Below are 22326 nucleotides of genomic sequence, written 5' to 3' on the forward strand. Positions count from 1 at the left end.
CTTCCTAAAATAGATAGCCCAACGCATCAAAATGTGACACACATATCTGCTTCATTTCTCCCAATTTGAACTGAATCAGTGCCTAAACCCAGGATTTCATACAGTACCAGAGTGCTGCCAGCCGAGGGACAGACATGTAAGCAATTTGCCAGTTATGGCCATCCTGCATATAGTGACACTGAGGAGTTTCGATGGTTGGGAATGGGACCCGTTTCAGTTATGTTGCAATACACCCATCGGGCTGACTTAAAGGCTCTTCTGCGACTGCAGAAACCATGGCTTCTTCAAATGTCCAACCCCCCCCCCCCCAAAAAAAAAAAAAAGAAAAAAGAATAAACTGGAGGCCTAAAATCAGTCTGAAAAGGTTGCATCAGAGAGAAGCCAGTTTGGCTCTGGAGCATGCTGATGGGGAAAAAGTGCAAACAGGATTGTCTGAACATCTCTGCTTCCGCGGCAGAGGCAGCAGCAGGAAATGCCCTAAGCAAACACAGTGCCACAACAATAGGCAATCTGCACGACCTTCTGCTGGCTCCAGCTGATGTATCTGAAAATCAAATTAACCTTTGACTTTTATGGGTCATGGCCTTTCAACTATTGTGTGGATCAACCTAAGAAACCGGATAGAAAAGATGCTTTTTAACAGATTGAAAACAATAAAGCAAGCATCACAATCTTCCACCAAATAGCTGACGTAGAATAAATATGCTACCCTTCTGGAAATATAATTATTTGTGATTGAACATCTGTGTTTACAATTTTTTTCATATAAAATGTTTTTTAAAAAGTCAATTATTTCTATCAAGTTGTAGCCCCTTTTGAGAGGGATACATGCACCTCAAATACACTTAAGTAACGAGAGTTAAATAGTTAGTATGCTGTAACCTAATGCTGGTTATTGCCAATCATTTCTTGACTTAGCCACTGAAAACAATTCTCACTGTGGTGCAGAGGACTTCCCTTCACCCCGTGTTTTTGGATTCCTTTGCCCTCCGCTCGCTGCGCCCTGCCTGAAGCCCTGCCTGAAGTGGGGAGATGCCGAGAGCTCGCTGTCCCCGGCCGGCACAACAGCCTTCTGCAAACCCCACGGCCTCCGAGGCTGCAGGGCAGTTGTGGTACCCCATGGCTGGTCCAAATGTTGTTGCCCACCTAAATAAAACTGATTATGGTCTCCCTGAAGATGAAAGTAAAATAACTCTGCCGCTGCTCGTTGCCTTGCCCAGCCAGGCACAGTGTGGGGCTAACAGTGAAGGTGGTGGGACAGTTTTGGGGCTGCTAATCCCAGTCTTGGTGCCTCCAGCCCTCAGACAACCATTTACCTGCACCAAAACCCAGGAACTGTGGTCACAGCTACGCCTGCTTGTCCTTTGCACTTTGTATCTGCAGTTTGCAATCCCAAACCAAAAAGGGGTTCCCTCTGTGGATTTCAGTGTATCTCCATTTGCACTTCTGTAACAGAACTTACTGAGCTGTGCAGTCCCATAAAAAGACCTATGTTTAAGAAAAAACTGGAAATGTATTGTCTATATTTATGTATTATTTAACAATAAAGAAGGATTTAGGTGGGTGGCAAGCACTGTAACATATTCCCCTTGACAGTTTGCTGGAAACAACCTGGCTCTGGGCAGACCCCCATTTCAGCAGCAATTAGCGAGAGATGCAGGTCTGGAAGTCAGGGTCAAACAGTTTGCTGGCGTGATAGCAGGGCCGGAGTCTGCAGCTCGAGAGGAGACCGAAGAAAAGCGTTGACACCACAAAGACGGCTACAGTGCGCCATTAAATCTGATGAAGCCTGAAATTCAAAGCTGGTAGGGAAGGCTTGTACAAACTGCATAGGAAGCATTTAAAATTGCTGATAAGCAGGTATCTCTCTGACCCTGTTGGCAGCTACATCGATGTAGCAGGTTTTCAAGGATGAAGTTCTGTGAGAGAAGTTTCTCAGAAAGGTTTGACCTGTCAGTGCTTTCAGTCAAAACCAGCCACTCCCTGAAGTGTAAGCAAACATGTTTAAGGAAAACAGTGCAAGCGCTGTGCTGCTCTGCTCCCCGAGTTGTTTTCACGTGCTCCTCACAGGGGATTTTGTGATGTGGGATTATATCTCACACGCACAATTATCGTTTTATTCTAGATGCCCTGAAGCCATTCAGTGAGAGTCTACATCCAAGGGTTTTTTTAACGAGGGACTGAAACTGGTCTTTGGCATTGCGGCATGCTGAGCTTGCTGCTCCTCTCAGGGAGCGTACGGGGCGCTCACCCAAGGGGACCAGTGACCTTTTGCCTGGGGGGGTTTGCCCCAAGGAGGGGGGAGTCTCTTGCAGATGACCAGAAATCCTCCTAAGGGTGGAAACAGGGAACAGTGCCCCTATGGGGCCACAGGTCTCTACCCCTCCTGGGAAAGGAATGAGATGCTCAAGACGTGGTGAGAAGTAGTTTTTGGGGGGTATCAGCTACCCCAGAGGGAAAAATGGTTGAGATTTTAAGATGGGGCAGCAGAGGGTTGAAGCACGGTAGGAATAAAAGAAGTGTCTGGGTGAGGTGGGGAAAGGCATCCAGGAATCATAAAGATATTAATTCAGTAATACAGATTATGATAGTTTTGGACTATCATCATAATAATGCCATTATTAGTTCCATAGTAATGTTTCGGCAGAGACTCCAGTCCTTGGTGAAAGTGAAGTTTGGAAACTATTGATTTAATGAATAAAGAGTAATTTGGAAGGTCACAGTAAATGCTATTGATGCAAACAACATTGTCTGTAATTTTATAGCCATATATTAAACACTGTAATGGAGACCTTGCTGCAGGAAATTCATAGCCATTTAAGCCACCTTGATGTTGTTATTCTGCGCAACACAGCCATGAGAGAGCTTCACGGAAACTACGGAGGTAGAACTTGGTTCCAACTGCTCCTGAAGCTGCCAAGGAAAGCAAACCTGATTTTTAGAAACTTCTTCCATTTGGCTTCTGTTGCAGGCACCTTTTAGCATTAGAAAAATTAGTATGTGCTTAGCAGCTCTGAAAAACAGTGCATTTCCATCAGGTACCCAAAGCTGTATTTAGGATCTGGAGTTAAGCACTTGGCTTTGACGTTCTGACTTTTGTAAAAAGTGCTGGTGATTGTAACGCATCAAAAATAGGAGTTCATACTGCTGCCTTCAACACTCATCTTTTCCTGTTGTTTTCTAACGCACACATCATCAATTTTATCTTGAGCACTGATTTGGAAAAATAAACTTACTGTATCACAATTGTATTAGTGCAAGAATGCATAAACCCAACTACATTTTTATATGACAGTTTGCCAGAATTTCTCACCCATGTAAAACTAGTGATGAGCTAACATTGGCAGGATTAGGACATAATCATATTTTCTGTCCTTTTTTTTGATGATTATCATTATACCAAAGCAGTGAAGGGGACTTGCGGTGCATGTCTATTTAGTTTTGATAGCTTGGATAACAGCAACGGTCACAGTGAAATGAAGTAACGCAGGTGCCAGCATGACAGAGGTGCCAGAGGAAATATCTGTCGTTCTTGATAATGTCCCCACAACCTGTGCCGAAGCCCAGGCCGTTGCTTCTCCCCAGCTAAAGTGAAGCGCTCTCAGCTAGGGCTGCCCCGACGAAATCACACAGCCCAGATGCAGAGCCAGCACGGGCTGTCTGTGACGGAGAACCCGAGATCCCAGCAGCTTGTGCTCCTCAGGCCTGTGGACAGTTACCTTTTGTAGAAAAAACAATGCTCAATACATTTTTCTATGAGTCACATGTGTTCTCCCTCTTCAGTCTCTTCCAAACAAGTTCTCTGTGTCTCTGTGTATCGCTTCTAGCCGGCCACTGACAGAGTAGTTGCATATCTTGTGTAATGAAAACTGTGTATGAGCTCAGAATGCTCTTGGTAAAATATAGATTACTTCCATTACAACAATAACAACAACAAAATCTATGCGGAAAACTGTTGCCTTTACAACAGAGAGAAACTTTATGCGAGAATCTCCTTCAGGGTGGTGGATCTTTTGATATTTTTTCATGTAAATCTCTTCAGACTGTTGTTCCTTTTCCTTTAGCAGAAAGAAAATAAAATTTTTAAAATAGCCAGAAGGCAAAATATTACCACATTTTAAATTTGAACAAGTTCTTCTGGTTTCTTTCATAAATACCATTAATGCCAAAAGGGAATTCTGCACTTACATTCTGAAGCATCAACGTGATCAAATGATTCACACTAAAATTCAATCTGAATAGCAACTTGGTATAAGGAAATCTGAATAGCAATGTGGTATAAGGAAAAAAAAACCTGCCCCAAGGCTGGCAGCTTCTTCTTAGCCAGTATAGGGAAAGTATTCTCTCTGTAGGAACATTACAATAGCTGTACTATGCACATGCATTCACGTGCCTACATACATAGTCCATATAAAACACCTTCACAGAATCACATAACTACCGTTGGAAGATCATCGAGTCCAACCCCACTGCTAAAGCAGGATCACCTACAGCAGGTTGCACAGGATCGTGTCCAGGCAGGTTTTGAGTATCTCCAGAGAAGGAGTCTCCACAACCTCTCTGGGCAGCCTGTCCCAGTGCTCGGTCACACTCAAAGAAGTTTTTCCTCATATTCAAGTGGAACTTCCTGTGTTCTGGTTTGTGCCCATTGCTCCTTGTCCTGTCTCTGGGCACCACTGAAAAGAGTCTGGCCCCATCCTCTTGACATCCGCCCTTTAGGTATTTATAAGCGTTGATGAGATCCCCTCTCAGCCTTCTCTTCTCCAGCCTAAACAGACCCAGCTCTCTCAGCCTTTCCTCATACGAGAGATGCTTCAGTCCCCTAATCATCCTTGTAGCCCTCTGCTGGACTGTCTCCAGTAGTTCCCTGTCTTTCTTGAACTGGGGAGCCCAGAACTGGACACAGAACTCCACATGTGGCCTCACCAGAGCAGAGTAGAGGGGGAGGATAAACACCCTTGACCTGCTGGCCATGGTCTTCTTAATGTACCCCAGGATACCGTTGGCCTTCTTGGCCATGAGGGCACGTTGCTGGCTCATGGAGAGCTTGTTGTCCACCAGCACTCCCAGGTCCTTCTCTGCAGAGCTGCTTCCCAGCAGGTCAACCCCTAACCTGTACTGGTGCTTGGGGTTATTCCTCCCTAGGTGCAGGGCCCTCACCCTTGTTGAATTTCATTAGATTCCTCCCTGCTCAACTCTCCAGCCTGTCCAGGTCTCGCTGAACGGCAGCGCAGCCTTCGGGAGTGGCGGCCACTCCTCCCAGTTTTCTATCATCAGCAAACCTGCTGAGGCTATACTCTATTCCCTCGTCCAGGTCATTGATGAATGTGTTGAACCAGACTGGACCCAGTACTGACCTCTGGGGCACACCGCTAGGTACAGGCCTCCAACTAGACTCTGTGGTGCTTATCACAACCCTCTGGACTCTGCCATTCAGCCTGTTCTCTACCCATCTCACTGTTCACTCATCCAACCCACACTTCCTAAGCTTGCTTTTGAGGACATTATGGGAGACGGTGTCAAAAGCCTTGCTGAAGTCATGGGAGCCAACATCCACTGCTCTCCCTTCATCCACCTTAAACTTTTGTAGGTGGCATATGACACTGTAACATACATAGATTCAGGGAAGGAGGTTTCCCGTCTGATTGGTATGACTGAATCTGTGTCGGTCTGAAAGAGTGATCCCTGCATGCACGCATCCTGCCTCTGTGCTGACACGGCTGCCTTCCGGGCTGCCCACGGCCCCTCGCTGCTGTGCCCAGGGGTCAGGGCCGTGCCCCAGCGCTACCTTTTGCCAGACACCATGGAGATGCCCGTTCAGTGTATGAGTAACTGGACTGGTCAAGGCACCATTCTGGCGTACATGCTGTCTTGCAGAGGGCTTGCTCTTGTATAATGGGCCCCGTTCTCCTCTAAGTGGATGTGGCTTACATCCAGCAATGCGAGTGGATTGATGCATGGGTGCACAAGCATAGAGTGGGTCAGAATCACGCACAATTTCTAAGTTCCACTGGTGTCATTGCCAGTGAAGCAATATGATTTGCAAGGGGAAGTTATCACAAGTGTGGGCTGTCCTGAAAATCACAGCTGTTGCCTTGTGGAAAATGTTGGGGCCGCTCCCAGCTCCTTGTAGCCCCTATCCATCTTCTTGCTTTGCGATTCACAGTTACAGGTACGATAGTGTCCCCCAGAGTGGAAAAGAGATGACTCAGCTGTAATTACAAAGGAGACTTTTGAGATCAAAAGATGTTTCTTATAACTGTGTTTAGCTCTCAAATTCCCCAGCCAACTGAATGCCAAACCATGCCCTGCTGGGATGCAAATAACTTGGAAGTCAGAGGTCAGAGTACTGTCTCCTCGAGCACTGGCCAAGATTTTGGTGTGCAGAGTGAGCTGTATCATCTCATGGTGTTGCACAAGGCTCAGCACAACTGAGCTGGCTGGACCCAGGAGCACTCACCACGGCAGCCTCAAGGATGAATCCCGATGCCCGTAGTCTGCCCGGGAGCAGTCTGTGCAGAAGGGAGGACCTCTGGCAGAGGCAGGGCAAGGGAGCATCTGTGTCTCATCCCACAAACCTGGGCTGTGGCCCTGTGCCCTGCAGGGCTCACTGACCGTGCTCCCACGGGTGAGCATAGAATCATAGAATCACAGAATGGTTTGGATTGGAAGGGACCTCAAAGATCATCTAGTTCCAACCCCCCTGCCATGGGCAGGGACACCCTCCACTAGACCAGGTTGCCCAAAGCCCCATCCAACCTGGCCTTGAACACTTCCAGGGATGGGGCCTCCACAGCTTCTCTGGGCAACCTGTTCCAGTGCCTCACCACCCTCACAGTCAAGAATTTCTTTGTAACATCTAATCTGAATCGACCCTCCTTCAGCTTAAACCCATTACCCCTTGTCCTGTCATGCCAGCCCCGATTTCACAAGACGCTCGCATTGATACACACACTCAGGCTTAACTATTTTTAAAAAGTGCGTCTCCGCTGAGGTTTTAAAGAGCATTGTTAACTCCATATGCGTCTTTTGGCTCCCTGGTTTTTATTTCTATGTTTTATCTGCTGGCATCCTTAGAGTGTTAAAAGTTGCATTTAACCTTGTCAAAGGAGGACCAAATTGAAACATTTTGTGCGCAAGTTGTATTTTGCTTGCAATGTTTCCTTATGGCTAAATATTTGTGTTGGAATTCTTGAATGATAATACAAAAACAGTCGAATGAGCTGAGGAAGAGTAACTTCTATTCTGGAAGGGAGTTTAATGATATCCTCAGTATCTTGTAATTGAAACTACTTTATATTCAAGTCAATAGAAGGAATAGCAGCAGTATATATTTCGTGACTAATTTAGCCTTTCTTTTTTTCACAAAATTTTTATGAGCACATCATGATTTCCTCAAATTTGTTTGGTGAAGTCTCTTGGATTGTTTTATTTTGCAAATTGCCTTATCCCATAGAATGAATAGCAAGGCTGAAATATCAGCTGCCGTTGCTGGGGCGAGCCACACACTGCAGTCACTATTCATTGCCTGGGGGAGTGTGTAGTGAACCTGCTTTGGTTTATTTAAAACTTAATTTTTCTTGAATATGTCAGTGTGCAGCTCTAAGATCCGCTTGCTTCTGGGCCTGACTGTGGATTTTCCCAGCAGAATAGGTTTTTAACCATTAATAAGGTCCTGCAAAATGGCAAATTTTCATAAGAAAATGTTAAATTTGCAAGCTTGTTGCTGTGAGAGAACTGAAGTAAAATAGATTGATTTGAGTTTGCTTAATCTGAACTACAACCTCAGTGCTTCAGGTCCTTGGAATAAATTTCCTTGCTATCACACACCAGGGCATCTCTTCTGCCGAGTCCTGTAACAAATCCTGGCCGTTACATGCCTGCACACCCAGCAAACCCCTCTGCATTTCTCAGCTGAAATCCTCCGTGTGTTTTCTTCCCATAAAAAACTGGTTTCAATCTGATTTGAAACAAAATATTAAAATGTCTGAATTAGCTCAGAGTGAAAATACTGTTTGCTCGGCTCTCCTTCCTGCAAATATCTGTCCAATGAAACTGTAAATAAAATTAGTGGAAACAGAAATAGCAGCGGGACAAGCATGACCTAGCAGATTGAAGAGAACATCAGCATCTATTTACGATGTTTTTCAACATTTTTCCTAAATCTGTTTTAATACATGTTGGGAACTGCTATATTCATACAAAAGGACTATAAAAGTGGCCTGAAGTGATCTTTGCCCTACAGACTTGACCTTGAATTGAATGCAGCCTGGAAAAATCCATTCATCACCTTTCAGTGGTTATCAGGAAATAAAATACATTTTCTTGAAGTGCTTCAAATAGATTATTTTTGGTCATCAGGGTATGTTAGTAAATGCTACTGTCAAATGAACATTTCAAACCAAAACAGATGCTTTTGCAATGTTAACTATAAAAACCACTAGAAGCTATTGTCTCTGCCTAAATAGAGTGGTAACAAAAGAAAGTAGAAATATCTTTGATGCAAACTCATCTTCATCCCTTTGAAATAAACAACTACTTAATGGGATAGCTGCTCTTTTATACGTCTCCCTTTTGAATAGAGATACTGAATGCAATCCCCATTATCTATTCTTTCAATACTTACCCTGAGAGGGAAAATATGTGACAGGTAGATATAATACATGAGAGACAGATATTATTGCATGATTGTAAACCAGTACACTAAGGTCCTTACTTCAGCTGGGAATTGACTTGATAATGGAGATATGATAAATGATAAAGAAAAGAACAGTCCTTTTTCTTGAATATCTCCATGAAAAAAATACTGTTTATTGCCACAGATATCAATATAACTGCTTTTTTTTTTTTTCCCCCCTGCAGAAAAACTCAGGGTAAACAGCAACCATTAATAAAACAGAGCATTTTCTCGTAGACTGGAAAAGATATTATGAAGCCAAGATTGTTTAGCTGATGAACCTGCTTCTGTAATCTGTTTCAGATAATAACATTATAACAGTACTGAGCATATGCCTATATGAAAGATATTAACGATTTCTTCTGAAGCAAAATATGAAGTAAAAGAATTGCTGCCTGAAGGGAGTATAACTGATCTCGTGTTACAAGGGAATTGAAGGCAATGGTGGGAATGTTACAAACATTTTGTTACATTAAAATGAAAACTGGTTATTATGGGATGAGTTGGACTGAATTTTGTACTGCAAACATCGTGCATTTATCTGTTTATTTAAACTGCGCTTTTCAGATGCCTTTATTAGGACTGTCTAAGCCTTTTATATTCCCTCCTTTCTCAACTGCTCTTCTTTGAGAAACTTCAACTGATTCAGCCGTACTTTCTATCTGATCTCTACCTCCTACTGAATTTTAATGTCAAATGTGATTTCAAAAAGTTCAGATGTGATTGAAAGGAATGCTAGGAATAGCAGGCAGATTTCTCAATACCTAGTATTTTTTTCCACTATAAAGTACTTGTAGCAACCCTCCAGTTTGGAGGAGGAGTATGAGATTTGGCAAGGGACTTGGTCCTACATTCACTAAGCTTCTGTTATTTCTTTGGGTAAAACCTACATGTATTAGAAACCCCAGAAAATCTCAGGCTCTACAGGTTTTCCTGCACTTGTTCAATGCCAATGAAAATTACAGCAGCCTTGAAGTTACTTTGCATTTATGCTGAGAGACTGGATCTCTTGCAGACATTCAGCAAGCAAGCAAGTTCAAGGCTGAGCACAGTTGTTTCACATACGAACAACTCTGTGTAACATTCCCAGCGCTCCCGGTTCCACATCATGCATTTAGGTATATATTTCATAGCTATAGTATGTATTGCTCCATCACAGTCCTACAAAAGGACTGCAAGCCAAATTGGCTATTTGGCTGTTACGGCGATGGAGATCATTCGCTTGCTTTTATATTATTCGGCAGCGATAAATCTTTCACTCCTTATGCAAGTAAACTGCACTTGCTGCCAGAAAAATGAGAGCACATTAAAAAACCAACTTGATAAGCATATTGATTAATGAACACTTGGAACAATGCAGTTAAAGACTTAACTCAAATTAGTTGTAACTCTGATTGCTACGCAGCATGTACTTGCTATCACAGTCCATAAGTACAATGAAACTATTAGAAACACTGACAATTAGCACAATGAAGCAGGAAATGGGTGTCTGGATCACACTGACAGCACATCATGCCATGGTCATAATTTTTCTTTCCCTAATAACACTAAAATAATGATAATTGTAGCATCAAATGGGTCAAAATGATGAAGCAACATGGGTTTGAAAGAATCTGCATTTCCTATGTCACACCGAATGGCTGGCTTGTGGAGTGTGCTATTTAATCAGCTTGTCTCTCTTTCCAGGTTTTAATAATCTTTTAAATAGTCCTGCAAAAGTTTGGGATCAAACCTTCCCAAAAATCATGAATCTAAGGCGCAAGTTTTATAGGTAAGGTGCATGAAAAGACCAAAATTAACATAGAATTAAGACCAGAAGGTAAAAACAGACACACACCAAAAAAAAAAAAAAATAAAATAAAAAAATTGCACCACATTTTAAAAAATAGCAGCATTGAAGAAACATGCTCTGTCCACCTCTGTAAGTGACACAGCTGAGCTTAAAATGCAGGACTATGGAGGGAAACAAGCACTTGATCTTCCTTCTTTTCATCTTCAAGAAAGGATCTGAAGCCTTTCATCCTGCAGATGCCTCACGCCTGCAGTCAGGACATGCTGCTGAGAAGCCCACAAAGAGGAGAAGGCCTCTTGGACCAACCAGCGGGCACGGGGAGGTGTGGGCTTGATCTCAGAAATGTAAGGTACAGAGCAGAACAGAAAAAAAATGTGAATTCTTGTCTGGTTTTGTGAGAACTGGCCTATCTCTGCTACCTCAGTTACCAGTTTTTCTCAGTTGTGTCTCCGAACAGCGACTCAGCTGGAAATCTGGTGCCAAGGATGCCTATTTAGGATGGCTGAGCAGGGTTCCCAGACGTAGCGTGGTGTCTGGATCAAGGCCTGCTCTCAGAGCCTGGGTGTTGGCAAGCCCAGTGAGATGTCACCTGCAGGTTACACAGCTCTGCCGCTGCGTCAGCCACACGTCACACTGCGTCCTGCTCAGAGGACCGAACCCTAGATGTGAAAGTGATCCCATCAGTTGCTCACAGTCAGCAACCTGCTGAACCCAGCGCATGGGTAAAAGCTGGCATGGTTCTCCACATCACTCTGTTAATTCCCTGGAGATCTGCAAAGCTTCATGAAAAATGCTGTGTTTTCACAGCAGCCATCTGTTATAAGCACATAAGATTACTTGTGCTGGTGACCAGCAGGTCAGCTGCAGAGTCGGATTTCTCAGCCTGTCTCTTCAGAGGTGGGAGCAATCACAACATGGAGTTACGAAGCAGAGGTTGCTCTCAGATCACATCCAGATGTTCATTACAGGCAAGGAAATACAGACCACATGCTGGTGGCTCTTCCAACTATCACACTTGACCAGACCTTGCTCAAGTGCTGTATGAGAAGTTTGAATGGGAAGCAGCGGCCACAACGTCTCCCAACTCGCTGTGTAAGAGGGGCTTTTCAGGAGATGTGACACAGGCACCTCCATCTGCTAGCAGAAGGGCTCAGAGGGAGCTCAAAGCTGCCATTGCAGCTGCTGTGGCCTCACACACACATCGCTTTGAAGTCTGTATTTGTGCTTCTGGTTCAGGATGCCAGACATGGGCCAACACAGGGTGAGGAAGGGACGATGGCTTGAGGACTTGCAGCTTGTCTTGCACGGATGAGGGGAAAGGGCAGGGGCCTGGTTGGTAGAAACACAAGTAAACCAGGAGGAATGAAAGACTACAGAGTTCAGATGGGGCCACGCGGGTGCAAGAGATGGGGAAGAGTCTGGGAAGCAGGTAGAGATGTGGGGCTGGGATCCTGATGAGACAAATTAGATTGCCATGTAAGCAGTCAGGGAAACTGACGCTGACAAATTTAATCTAGGAAGCTTCTATAGGCACTTACAACAGAAGGATGCCTTGCAGGCTGATGAACATGCTTGGAAGATACGTTGCAGAAAACTTAGCTGTCCTGTCAGTGACGTACCTGAACAAAAATCCATACATACGGCAACATAGGGTAGTCTGGCAGTCTTGTACATCACTTTTAAATCAGGCGATAAACAGAGGTCAAGTTTCTCTGGCAACAGAAAGAATTGTCGCAAACAGAGAAGAACTTGCTGCTAAAAGAGTTCACATAAAGAATGCAGAGCAGAGGGACAGCGATAGATCCAGTCTCCCCTCTCCTCCCACGCTGGCCTGACGAGCACTTCAGGCGTGACCAGCTCTCAGGGATCAATGTGACACTTTCAAGAAAATACCTGAGCTCTGGAAGTAGGGACACCTCTTTCCAAACCAGGATGATCTGCTCTAACATCCCGGGCTTGAGAAGCAAGCATCTGTCCAGTGGGGCTTCCCAGCCTCCTCTGTACTCCTGGCCTTGTAGGCAAAACGTGACCTTCATGCAATGAGCCGAGGACATTTTATTTCTTGCAGGAAGGGAAGCTATGGAGAAGGGACAGTCTGTTTATTCCTACAGTCTCCAACATCCTGGATCACTGGCCTCTTGTTGCTATCGTAATACAAATAGTAACTTAAGGTGCTGATGCTTTCAGTTAACCTGGAGTTCTTCTGGAATACCTAGCTTACATCCAAGTGCTACAGAAGTAGTGAGTAATATGCCATTCAGTGTTACTCAGATAGCTACAGTGTGTTCTCATCTGACTATTTCTAAAGCTCCGAAGATCCTCTACATTGGAATAAACCTAAGAAATGCTTCACCTTGTTCTTTCTACGCCTTAAGGCCTCAAAGCTGCTGGAGGCATGATGTTAAGTGCCTCGCCAGGAGCACGCACATACTGGGAGCCATGGAAGGAGACGAGAGTCCCGGTGGCATTGTGAGGAACAGCAAATGTGCCTCAGCATTTCAGTGACATGTATTGGAGAACTCTGTTGGATTGGTTCCCAGCATTAATTTGCAATAATCACAATAATTTACATGCAAGCCTTAATTAATGAAGATCTGGATATTTACGTGATCTTGAAAGTATAGGCCGTACTTTCTGGTCAGTTTCTGCCCCTTTTCATTCCAGTGAAACTCTACTCATGACTCACCGCTCATTACCATCTCCCGGCAGTGTATGAAGAGAGAGATGTACAGCAGAACAAAGCGTTTCTTACCCTGATTATTTGCTTCTTTTCAACAACCCAATACCTTCTTTACCACAGCCTGGTAAATGGCTTCCTTATCATTTAAAATCCTCAAAAATGTTTATGTAAGGAAACACTTGAACATATGGTTCTTGTATATCAGTTTATCATCTCAGTGCTAACTGGTTGGGGTGGGGGGAGTGGAAAATCCCTTTCCGTGAGATGTGCAGACAGGAAGGGCTAAGGTTTGGAGCCCCCAGCAATAACACTGGTCTGTCCCTGGGCCATGGAGGCATGCACCTACTACCTGATGGTGACAGGTGCTGAGAGAAGTTGCTAACAGAAAGAATACTATGAGGCAAAGAGGTTTCCTTTTTATATATAGTAAGGAATCTAACTTACTAACCAGTACCCACGTTAAAGTACCGCTGGGTTTGTGGTGTGTTCAGGTGCTGTCCTCACTGCCCAACCTGGTTGCTGGAGCCCTTTGAAATCTCTGATTTGGTAACTTCTGAAGTACACCTTTATGTCCGTGTGCTATCTTCTATGGCTGCTGCTTCCAAATGTAGGACAGGTGCATCAGCTGCATCCCTCCTGCTGTACGGGGTGGTCCTCAGTGCAGTGCTGAGGTACACGTATGGACAACATCTGGCCTGTAAGGTGGCATCCTGCATTGGTGTGCACCATCCCTTCTGTGCCCAGTAGTTGCTTTTGGAAGGAAATCTGGTTTCACTGGCAAGGAGGGAGCTGTGATGGATGGCAGTGGATCCTCTGGTCCACACAGCACAGACATGGCTACTTGGAATGAAGATCACTGAGTTGTGACTTCAGTTTCCCTTCACAAGGAAGTATAACCCTCACAGAGCTCTCTTCCTTTGGAAGAATCAACCATTTATCTTACATCCATGTGAAAATTTATAAAAGGATTTACTACTGATATTAGATGGGAAAGAAGCCAGGGAACGAACTTTCTTGGTTTTAATGCATTCAATGCTATTCTGGAGAAATTACTTTAGGTGAAATCTTATTAGTCGGGGTAAAGTCCACTGCAAAAATTGTCTTATGCTTTGGCAATGAAAAGTAGATGTTAACGTATTTTTTTCAAAGATTTGGAAGCAGAAGTGAAGTCCTAAGGACCTCATCCAACTCCATTTTGCAGTCCAGTGAAACAGCACAGAGTGCTGAAGGCTCCTCAGCAGCACCGGCAGAAAGGAGGAGCGGGCCGGGGCATTTCCCAGGGGAGAAGGATGGACGAACCTATGGATAAATCTCACATGGAAGGTGAACCGGGTTAGGGGGATAGGTTTGCTGCCACTGAACAGCTGGAAGGAGGGGCAGCAGCTACTCCAACACCTCTCCACGCTGTCCACCCCTCTCTCAGCAGTAGAAGCCAGTTGAGCTTTCCAGGGCTCTAGCTTCACCAGGCAGTGAAGAGAGGACAAGGCTCTTTGGCCACCCCTAACACTTTGATCCCCTCTGCAAATACCTACTGTTCTAATGCATAAAGCCAGTGTGGGGAGGACAGCTGAATACGTCTGGAATCTGCTCTGAATAATAGAAACACACTGAAATGATCCCAGGGAAGAAGTATCTTGAGTTACTCATTTACAGCCTGCACACATTTCATATCTGACAGTAGGACAAAGCACTGTAAAAATACCCTTAAGAATGTGAATCTCTGCTCTGATTTGCACTTAAAAGGCAACATCTGATTAGTGTCTGTGTTTTATTAACAGAAGACTGGGAGGATGAAAGCTTCTCAGATATTACCTTTATTGTACCAGATATTTTTGATAGTATATTGTGGAAGAAAATGCCACATTTCATTAAAGTCTATCATTCATATACCACAAATGATTTGGCAGCAGTTTATAAACCTAGTGGTAATTTCCAGCATTGCCCACTTTTCAGTTTCTAAAGATTCTTTTAAAAAAATGTTTCTGATGACCTGTGAATCAACTGGTGTTCACTGGTCTGTGTGGGGATGCGTGCTATTGTACACCAGCTGCGGGGCTGCCTTTGGTATCAGCGGCTCGATTGCTGTGTCAGCAGTTATCACACTGTTTAATTTTAATAGACTTGGTTACACAACACATTCTCAGACCTTCCAGCTGTGCCTAATGAAAATTCATACTGACACTCATTCTGGTCTCAGCATCCCCCTTGCTCTAGTGTTACCTTATTATTTTTTTATTATTCTACTTGCAAGGAATCTCAGTGCTCCAGATATAGGAAACGCCATATATGTTGAGGATAATGTCCCGTCACAGCAAGGTTTCTCCTCTGTTAGTTCTCTCTGCGTGCTTTGTTTCATCTGTTTGCCACCCATTAGAAGGAGGAGCGGAACATTTGGTTCTTGAAGGGTTGAGTGCTTCATTTTATGTGATGTAACTACATCAGCAGAGCAATAATTTACAATGAATAACTTGTTTGGAAGTCTTAGGCTTTTTTCATGGAATGTCTTTGAACAGATTGTAATTTTCTTGACTTTATTAATTATTCAAAATGTTAATGACTTTGGGGATTGATTATGAGCAATTTTATGTGAGTATTTGGTATGCAGTACTCCACTTCTAGGGCCATTACTTTGTTGTGTAGGTAGATAAACGTGCATCATGTTTTCTCTATTTTGTTGACGGAAGATGCTGAAAAATGTCACGACAATTTTGCTCAGAAGGTAAGAGTTTAGGTAGAGACCAAAAAAAAAAAAAAAACCAGAACATTTTCCCTAAAACCCTGGCTAGATAAAAGAGTTTCTCTAAGAATAGTTTCTGAAATAAAGAAGATTACTGTCAGATTTGTTTTATTTACTTACCAAATTTTAGTTTCTTATGATAACTTACAGGGTAATTGGATCTGTGCATGTAGTCCTGGTGGGGGTGTCCTACAGTTTAGGTCACCCTAGGCTTTGGTGAAAGATATGTTTCTCCATACAAAATGTTCTGAAAATACCGTTGTCACCAGTTTGCAAATTTCTCTCAGGATTATTGTCAAGGTGAGGGTGACTGTTTCCAGTCCTGAAGAGTGTTGTCAGACGCTTGTGAAGTTTGCTGGCCTCCTAACACTTCTGTTCTATTTTTATTGAAGCATGAAATGTTTTAATTCACTTCAGATGAGCATTTTGTGGGATAAAAACCTGATTTCTGGAACAGCAAGTGACTTTTAAAATAGATGTTCATCAAATAAACCTTTAAATACATTTGAATACCTGATTAGGAAATATTTTGTTATGCTTCCTTTGATCTGCTTTTGGCTACTTTTGCTATAAGAGTGACAGGAGAGAGGAAAGGCAGTTGCTGTGAGGTAGAGTACGTATTGCTTGCATCATTTGTTTACGTATAGATCCAAATCCTAAATATGACAAAGTTGAAAATTCACATTTTAATTATAATAGTCTTGGTATCTTGGCAAATCTGAGAAATGGTTGTGTGACTGGCTGCTGCTGGCCAAAGCTCTCCCCCACGTACCTGACTTGAATCTCTGTAGGTGCCACACCTCCAATGCAACGTTTTCATTGCTTTGACAAGCAAGTCTGTTTCTGGCGTTCTTTAAAAATCCACTGCTACACAGACCTTAGAGTAACAGGCTGCGTGCTGAGGCCCTCTGTAGCGGTTCAGGTGAATAAAGAGCACTTTCATCCTATGGCTCTGCGCATGTGCACTGGTTTTGGCTGGGATAGAGTTCATTTTCTTCATAGTAGCTGGTATGGGGCTGTGTGTTGGATTTGTGCTGGAAACAGTGCTGATGATAACACAGGGATGTTTTAGTCACTGCTGAGCAGTGCTGACACAGAGCCAAGGCCTTTTCTGCTTCTCACCCCACCCCACCAGCGAGGAGGCTGGGGGTGCACAAGGAGTTGCCGGGACAGCTGACCCCAACTGACCAAAGGGATATTCCATACCATATGACGTCATGCTCAGCATATACAGCTGGGGAAGAAGGAGGAAGGGGGGGACATTCAGCATGATGGCATTTGTCTTCCCAAGTCACTGTTATGTGTGATGGAGCCCTGCTGTCCTGGAGATGGCTGAACACCTGCCTGCTCATGGGAAGCGGTGAATGAATTCCTTGTTCTGCTTCGTTTGCGTGCATGGCTTTTGCTTTACCTATTAAACTGTCTTTATCTCAACCCATGAGTTTTCTCACTTTTACTCTTCCGATTCTCTTTCCCATCCCGCCGGGGGGGGGAGTGAGTGAGCGGCTGCGTGAGGCTCAGCTGCCAGCTGGGGTAAAACCACAACAGTCCTTTTTGGTACTCAATGCGGGGCCCGAAGGGTTCGAGATAACGACAGGTTATTGATTGGAATGTGCTAGATCAAATTTATAGCTCTCATTGCTGTTTAGCTATTAGTTGTCAGGCTCCTGTGCTTGCCATGGGGCTTGCTTGCCTTACTGTATGGTAGGGTCTAGTGCTCACTCATCAGTGGCTGCTTTTTGCTTTTGCCACTCGCTGTACTGCTGTACTGCTTATCATCTGGCTGTGCTGTGCCTGGGAACATTCTGATAACAGCAATGGTGATACGCCTGGGCTGGCAGATGGCCAGGGCACCGCTGCTGTTCCATGAGTCCACACCGCAGCATGTACATCTCAAAGTGTCTGTGGCCGTGGTTGTGTCTGTACCACAGCAGTTATAGCTCTGAAGGAAATGTGGCCCAAGGATAAGTCCATGCTGGAGAAGGTACACCTCAAAGCACTTGTGGCTGTGGATAAGTCCATGCTGCAGCAGGTGAAGTATCAGTGGCTGTGCATGAGGTCGTACTGGAGCATCTCAAAGTAGATGTCTTAGGAAAACAATGAATGGAGCAGGTGTACTTCTGAAGGGACTGTGGCTGTGGGCAAGGCCCCGGTGGAGCAGGTATATCTGTGAAGACATTGTGGCCCATGGAGAAGGCCATGCTGGAACAGGTGCACCTCAAAGCGACTGTGGCTATGGATAAGTCTATGCCACAGCAGGTATAGCCCTGAAGAGACTGTGGCTCATAGATAAGGCTCCACTTGGAGCATGTACACCTCTAACGGACTGCAGTCTTTAGATAAGTCCAAGCCAGAGCAGGGGCAAGGGGAGGAGTTCATTGCCATGCTAAACCAATGGTCTGGTCCAAAGGGACCAGGGGTGGAGATTGTAATGGAAAAACCTTTAAATTGTTGTAACCTGGGATTTGAACTGCACGTTATGGGAATTACTGTAGCATGAACCACCCATACCAATGGAGGACAAGCCTTACAAGAAGCAGTGCAAGTGCAGCAGTGACCCAAACTGAGCTGGCTTTGGTGCCCAGTAACTCCACACAACACACCACCTCTCCTGTCCTGAGTGACAACCATAATAGATGGAGCACAAAGTCATGGGCTAAATGAACTCAATGGACATTTTGTGTACATTTTACAAGGGTGGTCCATAGACTAGGGGAATGATATCTGTTGTTATATCCCAAAGCACGGGAAGGTGGGGGTGGTTAATGAGGATGTATTGGATAGTGTGAGACCTGAGCATGACATAAATGGTATGGAATAACAGGTGGAGAATGTGCTGATTTTGGCTGGGAAAGAGTTAATTTTTTTTCATAGTAGCTAGTATGGGGCTTTTGCTTTACCTGTTAAACTGTCTTTATCTCAGTTCATGAGTTTTCTGACTTTTACTCCTAATTCTCACCGAGGGGGAGTGAGCAAGTGGCTGGGGGGCTTAGTTGTTGGTTGGGGTTAAACCACCACCACATATGACGCCATAAGTAATGGAGGTTGCAGACACCGCAGAGGACTGTCAGCTCAGCACAGGAATGGATGGCACTGCAGCCTGCATGAGCATGCGAGAGCTCCCTCCTGTCTGCAGTTCTTTCACAGTCACATTCAGGATTTTTTTTCCACTAAAGGTCCAGTTTTTGCTTTACTTCTTTTCCCACAACCTTCCACCACCTGGTTGGTGTTTAAAAGACTCAGCTTAGTTCAACACACTGGATTTCAGCAATGGAGGCTGCAACCAGCTTCTGCTCTCCAGGAACTGGTAGCGCATGATGTGTCAGCTCTCAGAGAAAGATACGGGTTAGTTGGGTAGAAAATGAACACAGAAGCAAAAGCTATACACCTTAAAGTTCCCACAAGCAATAGAAATTAATCCATTTTAAACTCCTTACATCATTAAAGCTTCTTGGGGCAGGGATTTGTCTCTAAGCCCCTGTAAAATATCATGTCATACCCATTCTGCTCTAGAAAATGAGTAAAAACCATTATCCACAAAGCTCAGCAGTCATGCCAGAAATCTATGTGGCACCCACATTTAGTTTGCATTGAAACCTCAGTAAACCCAATCTAGTTCTGCACAGTAGGCACTGAAATGAAAAGTCATCATTAGTCAACACTGCTCTGGCACTTCCTTGGCTACACTTCACAAACAGGCTGAGTTGGGTATGGTTTATTGCAACAAAATATGGAATTCATCTAATGCTCTTCAAACTTAACGACTTCCAAATTTAAGCATCTGCATGTGAGCTAAGGGCATGATGCAGTTGCTTGACTACGTGTTTCTGGAGCAATCAGATTTGCTCAGCTGTGGTTATGGGCAGCTCTGGCCCATGGGAGCTCCATGTCCCCCCTGGAGTGGCAGGGGGAAGCCAGGTGGGATAACCTAGTGCATGTCACATGAGTTGCCTATGTTTAAGCAACTGAATCAACCTGTAGGTATGTAAGTCCCCATTGAAGTCAGTGGAAATTTATTCAGTGCAGAGGCATGAAGGCCTAAAGAGCAATTCAGTCACCCTGAAGTGGACACCTGGGTGCTTGGATCATTTTTTCTCATCTCACCATCAGCTTCTTTAAAAGCTGGCCAGAACCTCTCCCTTGAATGTCAGAGCTGGGCTGTGCCTGGCCAGAGGGTACCGAGTCAGTCCAGGAGGTGCAGAGCACATCTTCCACCTCTCTCAGGTCAGCTGTATTCACCAAGTCTGTCTGGCCCATAGCTTTCTAGCTACATGCCACAGGGTGGTTACTAGACCACAGATTTTAATCTTTCACATATTGCGATTGCATCACACCGTTATGATGTATGTCGTTCTCTTTCCACACACAGAATAAGGTGAGCAAGAATGTGAAGTATACTAGTATAAGCATGTACATGTGATTATGGCATACAAAGACTGTAAGGAAAACAGTCGCTTTTGTTGTCATTAAAGCTGTCTAGTAATTTCTATCTCCTTTCTACAAATGCCTCTAGAACTGAAGCTTATATGAGTTAAGTCTTTGTTTGCTAATTCTGAAACAGACTCTCTATTGATTTGACTTCCTGCGCTGTAAAGCCCCACTTCTTCTGTGCACGTACATCTGGGCCAACTGGAGGTCAACAGATATTTCCTAAGAAAGAACTGGATGGCTTTTCTTTCCTTCTCTTGAAATACATGGTGAAGTTCTCTCTCTGAACCTTACAGAAAAGTGCACTAACAGGAAAGCTACAGGGAAAATAGGCTCATAAATTTACAGATAAAGGGCAAGAATAATGTCTCTGTCTTTCTTATGTGAGGAACACACACCTGGCCAACAGGGTGAGTTTCTGGAATGCACTGAAGCATCAGCAGAGGCTTATTCTTTGTTGCCCACTTTTAACTTGACAAGGTCCTCAAATGCATTTTTATAGTTTCCTTCCTGATATGCTCCCAGAGATAAGTACTTTCTTGAAGTAAATGTCAGGCCAGAACTAGCTGGAAGAAAGCTTCTACTTACATTGTGTGAAAGAAGCTATAGAATTTGTTCCCGATTCCTTTGTTAAGCCACCACAGCTCATAAAAAAAAAAGCAAAATGAGAACACATTTCTAACTGATGCACTCGTGGTTACCCTGCAAATGGTATGAAGAAATTCAAAAGCTCAGATAGAGAGTAATACTCAGTCATGCACTTGATCATGGACTTTAGTAAAGAGAGAAGGATTACAAACTGTGAAAGAATTCTTCTTTGTTTCACTTGGGAAAATATTTTCTGCTTCACTTATTATACTGAGTTTTCCTGCATGAATATTCCTAATACAAATCTGCTGTGTTCCTGAGTTCTCATTTATATTCACATCATTAAAAATACAGACTCTTTTTGATCCCAATCCTTCTGATACATTTTAAAAATTATTCTTGCAACCGCAATACTCAGTGGAGCTACTTTTTAAAGTAGTCTGCTATTTTATTTATCTTGGGAAATAATACATAACAAGTAGTGTTTGAGAAATAGCAGAAAACAGTAGATCCTGCAAAATCACCGTAACTCTACAGCTGCAAAGGGTGTTCCTACACCCTTTGGTGTAGTTCTGCTTCTCCTTCCACTACACGTGAATAACATCAAAGATCAGTAACTGAATCTGTGGCTTTGATGGGGCAAATGTCTATCAGTAAGTTCTGCTGGAGCTCTTGGAGGGAGCGGTGGCGAGGGATTGCTCCTCTGTTGAAGGGCAGAGACTCCAGCAGCCCGGTGGGATGCTGCTTTGGGATCACCCAGGGTCTCTACGTCTTTGACACTGTAATAAGCAAATAATAGGGATGACTCGCTGGTACAAATGCATTGATTTCACCATTTTTTAAGCACTAAATGACTCGAGTCATTAGCCGAAGGGGACAAAGACCACTGATATTGATGGGAAGACTCATTGACTTTAGCACGCTTTAGATAAGGCTCCAAAATAAGAGGGATATTGGATCACTGATCATTAAGGGAAGGTAAAAGACAAACTGCTTTAAAGGAAACCTTACTTTGCAGCTTACATCTCTACTGAAGAAAGTTATCTTACCGAAAGCATCACCAGCTAAAAGTTAGCATGAAGACTATTTCCTGTAGAGTTACACAGCAATGTTTGCTTAGGAAAATAAGAGATAGGCTGGAAAAAATACCCCACCTGGAATTAAAGGAAGGTAAATGGAGCAAGTCTCTGCAAATGACAATGCTTAGTACATCCTGGTTACACTGAAAGTGAAAACCAGCCAACTTCCCACCTCTCAGAAGGAGTACTAAATATGCATTTGGAAACATCCATGTAGCACAATTTACCTCATTAAAAATGACTGAACCGCTACCGTCTTCCTGAAACAATCAGAACTATTTTACCTTTTCCAGCGTCACCTTCAATGTTGCCTAATACAGCATAATTAAATGCAAATGAGATTGT

This window comes from Balearica regulorum, chromosome 1, assembly GCF_011004875.1.
Source record: "Balearica regulorum gibbericeps isolate bBalReg1 chromosome 1, bBalReg1.pri, whole genome shotgun sequence".
In the NCBI taxonomy this organism is placed as follows: Eukaryota; Metazoa; Chordata; class Aves; order Gruiformes; family Gruidae; genus Balearica; species Balearica regulorum.